The sequence below is a fragment of the Sapajus apella genome, unplaced genomic scaffold, assembly GCF_009761245.1.
Source record: "Sapajus apella isolate SASKATOON/1434 unplaced genomic scaffold, GSC_monkey_1.0 scaffold7, whole genome shotgun sequence".
Taxonomy (NCBI): Eukaryota; Metazoa; Chordata; class Mammalia; order Primates; family Cebidae; genus Sapajus; species Sapajus apella.
In genome coordinates this window covers 45,187,895-45,199,010 of record NW_022436947.1, presented here as the reverse complement: position 1 = coordinate 45,199,010, position 11,116 = coordinate 45,187,895, and the positions used below count along the sequence as shown (strand labels likewise).

The following is an 11,116-nucleotide window of genomic DNA, read 5'->3' as shown; positions in this document are numbered from 1 at the left end:
TTTCAAACCTGGAAAAAGTATTTAGAAATATGAGTATGTCTTTTTAACTGCAACTCATTTATCATCTTACGTGGCCCTTTTATCCTGATACCACATCAACTCTTTGCAACTAGACAATAAGTCACATGTTGGAAAAGTAATGGGTCCTTAGAGGATAGTTACAAGTAAAAACAAAATTATACATATATAAAATAAAAAGGCAGGTGCTGGGAGGGTATGATATTAGTGCTACAGACACATATTAAGTTTAGTAAGAGCTGGGAGATAGCGAGTTAAAAAATAATTTTTAGAGGCTAAGAAGGGTAGTGGGAGAGGAGAATGAAGAGGAGTTGGTTAATGAGTATGAAAATATGATTAAATGGAAGGAATTAGTTATAGTATTCAACAGTAAAGTAGGGAAGCTATAGTTAACAATAATTAATTATATATTTCAAAGTATGAGAAGAATCAGAGGTGATAGATATACCAAATACCCTGATTTAATCCTTTAACATTGTATACATGTATCAAAATATCACATATACCACCAATATATGATCAACTATGATACATCCATAAGCAAAGATGATTTCTGGTGATGACAGGGCAGAGTGGTAGGAGGAGGATTTTAGCAACAAACCTGACAGCCTAGAGGATCTTTTTTCAAAGAAAGGGAAGGCAAAAAGTTAGAAATCTAAGCTTTGGTTGTGCAAAGTATGTAAGTTGAAAAACAAATAATTCCACTAAAGTACATTGGAAAATAAAATCGCTCTTTCCGCCATCTTTCCGTGCCGCCACAATGGTGAGCATGAACGTCTTGGCTGATGCTCTCAAGAGCATCAACAATGCCGAAAAGAGAGGCAGACGCCAGGTACTTATTACGCCGTGCTCCAAAGTCATCGTCCGCTTTCTCACTGTGATGATGAAGCATGGTTACATTGGCGAATTTGAAATCACTGATGATCACAGAGCTGGGAAAATAGTTGTGAACCTCACAGGCAGGCTAAACAAGTGTGGTGTGATCAGCCCCAGATTTGATGTGCAACTCAAAGATCTAGAAAAATGGCAGAATAATCTGCTTCCGTCCCGCCAGTTTGGTTTCATTGTATTGATAACCTCAGCTGGCATCATGGACCATGAAGAAGCAAGACGAAAACACACAGGAGGGAAAATACTGGGATTCTTTTTCTAGGGATGTAATGCATATATTTACAAATAAAATGCCTCATGGACTCTGGTGCTTCTAAAAAAAAAAAAAGGAAAAAGAAAATAAAATCAAAATTCACAAATAAAATAGACCTCCTGTTTAAATCATTTAAATAGTCACAATAGTTAAAATTGACTTTTTTTTCTCTGAATTAATATGGCAATAATACATTGAATAATATTAAATGAAGATTTTTTAAACATGAATTTCTTTTATTTAAAGAGAGATACAAATAAAAGCTGGTACACATTTTCAATGAACAGCTAAGGTATATTCTTTTTACCAAAAAGCTACAGAAGGAAACTCACTCCCTTAATATAAACATGAAGCTGCCTATAAACATGAGGCATGTCATACCAGAAACTCAGAATCTTCCCATGTGTATAATGCTTCTGTGATTAATTATTCATAAAATTTGAATTATATCATCCCCAAATACAGAGTTTAATGTAACATCAACACAACTGAAGAAACAGGTTTTAAATATAGAATCTTACCTACAACTGCATAATGGGTCTGTAGAAGCACTAAGACTAAAAGTCAAGTCTACTTAGACCCTTGTAACTTACCAAGGTGACTTTCTTCATTTCATTTACATCAGCTAATACATTTATTTCTTTCTCTGTTAACTTCCCATACATCAGCTAACGTATGATGTATATACGTTTCCCTTAGCTATATAATGAAAGTGAATTGTTTTGTCTAATAATTATGTCTTTCTCTAATGATTCACTGACCAACATATTTGAGAAGAAATGAGGAATAGTTAGAAATGTATTTTCCCTTATTTATAATTAGATACATTTGTATTCTCAAGTCAGAACACTTCAAATGGATAATCAGAGGTTAATTACATCAACTTACATTTAGCAAATGTAACAGTTGATTAAACAGATGTTTAGATGTTTTTTAATCTGGCAGAAATGCCTCATCTAAACAAAATATTTTCTAGCTCCATTTTCAAAGGATTTATTGGGCAAAAACTTCAATTAAAAGTTCTTTGAATTTAAATTACATTACATTTTATAACATAAGCACTATTTTTGAATTTTCACAGTTACTAAAATAAACAAAAATGTAAAAGGCAATTCACCGTCTTCTAAATATCAAATCTTTCACCACTTACTGCAGCCCTTTACCTAGTATTAGCAACTTCCAAGGAGGTTGTTCTGATGTAGATCTTGTTTATTCATGAGAGAGCAGAGGAACTACAAAATTGAAATTTGTAAAACTGTCTTGGATACTGATAAAATATAGAATGTACTGGTATATATGAACAAGAGCATATTTTGAATTTGAGGAATAATTGACTCAAATTGACATTTTTCCTATTCATCCACTCATCTTCATACTTCATTCTACACTGGCAACAACCTTATCAGATTTTTTTCAATGGTTCCAATTATGTCGTTGGTAATTTTGAAACTAGGATCTACTTATCTTTGATACTAAAATGCAAGTATATTTATATAAGGTACACAAAGCGGTGTGCTTGGTATCTGAAGATCTGAATTGAAGTCCTGTATTTATCATTTATTAGCTGATACTAGCAAGTAACTTAGGGTCCATTAGCCTTAGCTATTTTTTTAATCATCACATAAGAAGACATAAGAATATTTAACTTACAAAATTGCTCAAAGGTTAAACGAGTCTTTTAACATATACTACAAATGGATATCTATTTGCTTTGTGTTTCTGTACCCCTACAAAGCATTGAAATGGCATGATAGATATTAAATGTGAATAAAGCCAAATACACCATAGTTCTTTGTTTTATTTTTGAAAATCAGACCTTTGTTTTTCAACTGAACAATTTACCAATTAAGTTATTTTCTAAAGGCTTTACTGTATGTATAGTTATGCAGCTACTGAAATCAATATATTAATGATTATTAATAAATATTTGGAAAACTTAAATCTATTTGATTAATGTCAGACTTCTAGTTTTACAAGGTAGAATGATTATTATTTAATATCTGGACCATTCAAAGTTAAATGGTTAAGAGATAGTGCTTTTTAAATTATATACTTAATCAGTGTCTGATATGTAAATGCTGAAAAAATCGATGAATGACTCCTGTATTGATTTAGAATTCTGAGGGTACTATAAACTAGATTAGTCCTTGGGCCTTCAATAGGGAATAATAGATTTTACCATATTAAGACTTATCTGTCTCTTATTCTTGATTCAAAACATTCTATGTATTGGAGTATCTAATTTATTTTTATAAGCATATCTTTATAAGCACAGATAATTACAAAAAAGGAGGATATTTACTGCTTTGTAATTTTTTTCCCCATAGGAGATCTTAAGTTGTGAAGTACATGAAATAATTTTGGAATATTGTCTCAAACATCCTTACTTTTAGGCATCTCATTCGCAAGTGTTAAATCTACTTTAAGGCCTGAATTGCCAAGGATCACATAAATTGGGTAGCTGCCAAATTTCCATTTCAGTTTATGCTGTGTAGACAGAATATGTATCCATATGACCTGCATGAATCAGCTATTCAGCTGTCTCAGAAGCTATTTCAGCTATTGCCTATTGCCAAGTAGGTAAGAAAAGATATTCATTAACATTAAAGTTGGAGTATTTTTTGGATACCACACTGGTTAAATCTTTTTTTGACTTTTCCCACTCCCGTATATAACAAAACAGATGTTTGCTTCTTAAAATTTGGAAAAATAACTTTTTGAAGTTGTTTACGGTTATGAATTTTAAAAAATTATTATCACTTAGTTCTAAACTTAAGACTATTCTTAATTGTACACAAATGTACTTCTAAGAAGCTTCAGACCAAACTGTAAGAATTATTCACACTGAAATTGTAGAAATTATCACTCTGAAAAAGAAAGTCTTCAAATGAAGAACTGAGTTTGCTAAATATTGATATCACTAACTCAGTTTGCCTTCCTGAAATTAACATGTAATATATGATATTATCTTATAGCTTCTAAGCTATTGTGAAGAGGTTATAAAATGTTTTTATTAATCAAACATATATTGAGCATTTAGAAATCTTAGTTTAACATACAGCCTTTTAAATATTATTGTTCAATGGGATGGAAAATATTAAAATAGTTTTTAAAAGCACTGTAAAATAAACATTGAAGTCTTATTTCAAAAGAGTGCATTGAAAGTATTTAACTTAATCAATGTTCATGTAAATCTATATTTATTTTAATCTTAAACTACCTGTGTAATTTTTAAGTATTGTTAGAAAGAGCTTTTCTTCTTCACCTCTCAACTTCATAAAAAATTATGAGTATTCATATTTCTGTCATATTGTTGAAAAATTATCTTTCATTTTAATTGAATTTAATTTTCTAATAGAGTTAATACATTACAATACTATCTACTTCATTTGTAATAAATATTCAATGTCAAAAATGAGAACTATTGACCTACAAATGCCATCTAGCTACACATTCAGATTTTATTTTTATTATATTTTAGTGTTTATTTTATAGTTTTAAAGGTTATATTAAACCTTAAGGTGCTACTTGTTAATGTAATTAAAACAACTTTATTTAGATTGTACATGAAATTGCTTATTCAATCTATTACTGGGCATATAAAATTAATTTGAGTGTACTTTGACAGTTATAAAAAGATTTAAAATTGTAGAGCATTGTTTCTATGATTAAATATATATTGCCTAAGTTTTGATCTTGCCACCAGATGGCAGGAAAAATCAGAGTCAAATAGTTTCTATTAAACAACATGAACAAGGGTTTTTGGTTATTTTTTTCTTTTCATTTTGGGTGTTCTTCTATCAATATTTTGTATAAAGTCCAAGACATTATTTGTATACATGAATGCACAATATCTCACTGATAAATGTTTTCTATTATTTTCACTATAATGGTGCTATCATTTAATATATTCATGCTATTGTTGTCATCATGAATTTATAATTAAATTTAAAGTTACTGTTTTAGTAACATTCAAATTACTATAATGATTGGTACTATGAATCCTCAGACTTTCCAGGGTCTGACTACTGGTTACTCAGCTCCTCTGTACACAGGTGGAAAGAAAGTGCATGGAAAAGGTAACTAAGCTGTCACCTTAATGCTAGTCACTCTTAAGGACTTATCTGTGTCTGATGTATGTCTTACTAAAAATGGCAGAAGAGAGGAAATATTTTCCAAATTGTAGCAAGATTCCACAGTTCTTTTATATATATATTTTTTACTTTTTAAAGAGTTCAGATGTCTTAACACTTTGAATATATGCAAGCTACAAGACTGAGACAAATATTTTGAAAAAATTAAATCCCAATGTACTTTAAATAATTGTAGCACATGTATTGTGGATACATTTTTATTGCTCTGTTCAGAATAAGTGCTTTAGCTCGTCTACTTCATTTTTTAATGAAGTAGTATTATTTTAATTGCCATAATACATCACTGTAATATCAACAAAGTTAGGTAATATTTTCCTCCTTTTCTAGAAAAAAAAAAGTGTAGCTAGAATTAAATCATTGAATCAAGTCAGGTTTCATTTATTGAAGTGATCTTTGAACAACAGCTGTCCTTGGCATATTAGCAAAAACAATTTTCCACAAGTTTTTTGGGAAGAAACGCAGAGAGCTATTCTTGATAAGTTACAGAGTACTTATTACTGAGATAATGTAAATGATAGAAGAATATTGAATACAGACAATGTAGACTTTAGGTAGAGACAGGGAGTGTGTCTTTCCGGTGACTCCATTATATGCCATTTCTTGACATTATGCAGAAGAAAGTAACATTTCACTATGTGAATTAGGGTGCATTCTCACTAACACTCAGCTGAAACAAAGTCTCATGAACCATAATATTCCTTGAAACCAGATTCAGAGGATCTGTCTTTCCATGTTTCTCACTGTTTAGTTTGCTTAGCAGCAGGTATTCAATGTGTATAAGAATACAACTATTTTTTTTTTCTCTCCAGATTCCTTTATGTTTGATAAAGTTGAGATAAAACACTGGAAGTTTATGGATTTGGTTAACCTAGAAAATTCTAAAGCTATTACTAGTAAAAATTACCTGCTACAAATCTATAAGATGTTACCATGCAAACTTCCAGTTTTAACAAGAAAGGGAAAGATCTTGACAGTTTACAAAGATTTACTTCCAAAAAAAAGGCCCTTGTTTGCTTGCACAAATCGTCAGACAGAGTGACAAGTGACCCAGTGCATCAAGTTCAGACAAGTTGCAAAACAAAAAGAAAAATGACACTTCTGGTCAATGACAGAAGAACTTTGCATCCATCATAGGCTTGCTAGAAGGAAAGCAGCTAGGTGAATTGTTGCTGCTGTCTGCAGTCTTTCATCAGTAGCACCCTATGGAGGTGTGCCTGTGGCAAAATACATAGTTGTCCCGTGAGTGTCCAACTACATATTCTGTCTTTTAAAGACTTTTAAAAGTAATTCTTTATAAATAGTAATATAACAGTATTGAAATTTTATGCTGAGAGCTGATAAAGGAACCCGTAGGTGTGGAAAAGAAGCGTACACCATATTTGTATTATCGATCATGCCACCACATAAATAATGAAAGTGCTCTCAAGTGTCCATATCATACTCACAAAGTGCTACTTATCTGTTTTGCTGGCAATGTCAACTGTTAAACAATAGGATTCATTCTACACTAACGTGCTCATGGCCTTGCTGTTGTTCATAAAGCAAGCCTTATGGCACATCACTTATCCAAAATAACATCTAAGTAGGTTCAAATTTAAATTCAATTACTTTTGTATTGGCTATTTAAAAAATATTTTCTTAAAATAGTAACTTTGACTCTATTTATTATGTGATAATTCTGTGTTGCCAAATACTAAACTTTAAAGCCTTAAAAAGTGAAGGGACAAACGTGTGGTCCTTACTTGAATGTTTTTATTCAGGCTCTTCTCAGGTATGTAAAAAAACAAATGTTAAAGATAAATAAGTAGCAAGTAAAAATAGAAATATATTTTTTAAAATACATTTGAAAAATGACCAATTAAATAAACACCATTAAATTCACTTATAAACAGTAGGAGAATAGAGATTGTAAATTTAACACATGTAATTGTTCCTTTCTATGTGGAAAATATAATGATACTAAAAAAAGATTATATAGACTACAGAGTTAGAACAAAACTGGATTTTAACTTCATCAAACTAACTTAGAAGAATTTAGAGGGATAACACACCTTTAAAATTGAAACTATGTTCCTATTTGCAATAAAGTGTCCAATGAAACATGAACTAAACATAAAACTGAGTCATTGATGATTTTCCAACAGAAGTTCTGCCAAGGCATATTTTCTGTGATAAATTTCCTGTAACATTTCAAACCGTGACAATTTGTAAAGTAGTGCTGGATTTCAAAGATTGTAGAGGCTTTATAAACAAGAGAGCTTAGTTCCTTCCCCACCAAATATTCATGCATCTATGAGGCAAATCTCTATCTATTGTCATACTCTATAAAAGTCATTACTATCACAGGTAAGAGTAATCCAAATCTCAGGTTAACCATTTAGTTTTGCTTTTCAACCATATTTTAGGGCCATAAACATCTGTAATCAATTTAAGAGTTGTGATAGCTGGGCAAAATTTGTTACAGAGTGATTCAAAATTGACAACAGCATCTTTTCTCTTGACTACCCGTGGAAATGACTTTAAATATGACCCCAGGGGGAAAAATTATCTACATAGTGTTAGAAGAAATGTTATGTGTACACATATTTTTTTTCTTAAAAAATAGTGCTGGGAAAACTGGATATCCGTATGAAAAAGAATAAAATAGAACATTTATCTAATATCACACACAAAGTACAATTCAAAAGGACTAAAGACTTAAATCTAAGAAATGAAACTCTAAAACCCCTAGAAGAAAACATAAGAGAAAGCTTTATAACATGGGTATGGGCAGTCATTTCTTGGCTACGACACTAAAAGCACAAGCAACAAAAGTAAACACAGATTTGGAATTATATCAAATTAAAAAGCTTCCACAAAGCAAGGCAAACAATTAACAGAGTGAAAGGCAACAATACAGAAAAGGAGACAATACCTGCAGACTATATATTTGGGAAGGGATTAGTATCCAAAACATAGAAGAAACTCTAACAACTCAGTAGCAGAACACAATTTAATTTTAAAAAATGACAGAGGAATTGAATAGATATTCCTATAGAGATGACAAACAAATAGTCTAAATAGTTCATGAAAAGATGTTCAATATCACTAATCATTGGGGAAATGCAGATCAAAATCACAATGACATATTTTACACCTGTTAGAATGTTGCAAAACTTTAGATCTAGTACAATGAGACAGAACCCTCCCACAATTCAGACAAAGCAAATTTATTACTTGCAAATAGGCATCAAGATTAAATAAATTCCACAATCAATGGCAAGCCCCACAGTTCAGGAAAGCTTTCCAGAATGGATGGAATCTTGTCTACATGTGCCACACATTGCATCATAAATGAGTGCTCCTCAAAGCACTAAGCTCTAGGTTCTATACTTTGAACACATTCAGGTCACCGAGGTCAAGAGGTGCAGAGTGTCCTGTCTGGGAGGAATAAGGACACAGCCCAGGTTCTTCCAGAAAGCCCCTCCTTATCTCAGAATATTGCATTCTTGGTATATTATGCCCCAGAATCATACACAAGAGTGGAAGAGCTTGGTTATCCAAGACCATCTGAGACCTATCCTCCTGCAGATGTCTGTTATCAAAAGACAGAGAGCGATGAAATGGTGGAGAGAATGTAGAGGAATTGTACCCTTGTACACAGTTGGTGGGAATGTGTGAGGTGCTGCTATGTAAGTATGGAGTTTTCTCAAAAAATTAAATATAAAACTACCTTATGACCCTGCAGTCCAACTTTTGGATATTCATCCAAAAGAATTGAAGTCAGAATCTGGAAGAGATATTCACACTTCCATGTTCATTGCAACACTATTCATAATAGACAAGATGTGAAAACAACTCAAATGTACATGAATGGATAAAGAAATGTTGTAACAGATACAATGAAATATTATTTAGCTTCTAAAAAGAAGAAAATCCTGCCATTTCAACAACATGGATGGACTTTGAGGACATATGCTTAGTGAAATAATTTTGCCACAAAACGACAAATACTGCATGGTTCCACTTAACATGAGATATCTAAAATAGGCGAACTAATGGAAGCGGACAGTGGAATGATGATTGCCAGAGGATGTGAGGAGGGGGAAATGGGGAGTTGCTATTTAACGAAAAAGTTTGGGTTAGGTAGATATTTCCTCCCTCATTGTATGAGACAATTTACTGGCATGGCCATCTAGATCCGAGGTTTTCTGTGTAGGAATGATTTTTATAACAAATTCAATTAGTTTAATTGAATAACAATGTTCACTATATCCTCTTATTAATCTTTTTATATTTTTATGATCTGTAGTGGTGTCCCTTTCAGTCCTGTGTTTGCAATTTGTGTTTTCTCTTTGTTTTTCTTTTTCTTGGTTAGTCTAATAAGAGGTTTAACAATCTGTTGATTTTTCTCTATGGTTTGTCTGTTTTCCTTTTGTTGATTTTTACTTAGTTTGTATGTAATGTTCTCTTTTTTATAGTATCCTAAAGATGACTGCTTAGATAACTCAAACTTTTTCTTTATTTACATATATATTTCATTCAAAGCCCTGCATTAGCTATAATTCACATATTTTGATATATCCATGTCTTAACTTTCTGGGTTAGAAATTTGGAAAGCGCTTGTCTGGGCAGTTCTGGATCAGAGCTATCATGTAGTTGCTGCTGTTTCATGTGGTAGCTAGTCCAGTAGTAGTTACTACTGGAGTATTACAGTAGCTGGAGATGCCCAAGCATATCTTTCCTTCTACTTTCAGAGCCTCATACAGTGTGATCCCACCACATGAGTTTGTTTTGAATTCCTCATAGCTTTGCATCAAGATATTCAGTCTGCTTATATGATGGTTCAAGACTCCAAAGGCAAGTGTCTCAAGACTAGTATGTAGAAGCCATGTCAAGATATGTCACTTGTAATAACCTAGCCTTCGAATGTTACTTCAGCTATAGTCACAATCTGCTATGATTCAGAGAGTGAGAAAATAGGCTTCACTCTTTGATGATGGAAGAAGTTGAAAAGCAGTTACATTTTAAGAAGAGAATGCCAGATGGAGATATTACTGTACCTATGTTTGAAAAATACAACCTGCTACAATCATCTTTGACCCATGATTGTGTATTGCTTTTCCCCCCACTTTTGTATTGTGGTAAAATAACATATAACATCAGATTTACTCTATGTGAAAGTATATTTCCTGAGTCTTTATTTTATCCTGTTTGTTTACATATATTTACATCAGAACTGAATTGTTTTGGTTATTGTAGTTTTGTACTACATTTTGTAATCAGGATATGTGATGCCCCCAGATTTGCTATTCTTCTTTAAGATTGCTTTGGCTGTTGGAGTTTTTTGTGGTTTCATGCAGGTTTTAGATTTTGTTTTCTTTTCTATAAAAATGGAATTTTAAAAGAAATTGCATGGAATTTGTAGATCACTTTGTGTAGTACTGACACATTAACACTATTAAGCGTTCAAATCATGAAAATGGAATGTTTTCCATTTATTTACATTTTCATATTCATTTTAGAAATGTTTTGTAGTTTTCCTTTTATAATTCTTTCACCTCTTTGTTAAATTCCTAAGATGTTAATTTTGTTTTTTATGCTATTGTACATGAAATTGCTTCCTTCATCTCCTTTTCAGATTAGTCACTGTTACTTTATATAGAAATACAACTAATTTTAATGTGATGTCTTTGTATCCTGCTACATTAATGATTTCATTTATTAGTTCCAATAATTTGTGTGAAATTTTTAGCATTTTCCACATATATCAGCTGCAAACAGAGATGATTTTAACTTCTTCCATTTCAACTTGGATTTT

The 11,116-nt window shown here is 31.8% G+C and overlaps 1 pseudogene; it reads left to right on the top strand.

Annotated features, from left to right (window-relative positions):
• Nucleotides 1-755: 755 nt before the first annotated feature.
• Nucleotides 756-1,216, top strand: LOC116550423 (annotated as a pseudogene).
• The last annotated feature ends 9,900 nt before the right edge of the window (nt 1,217-11,116 follow it).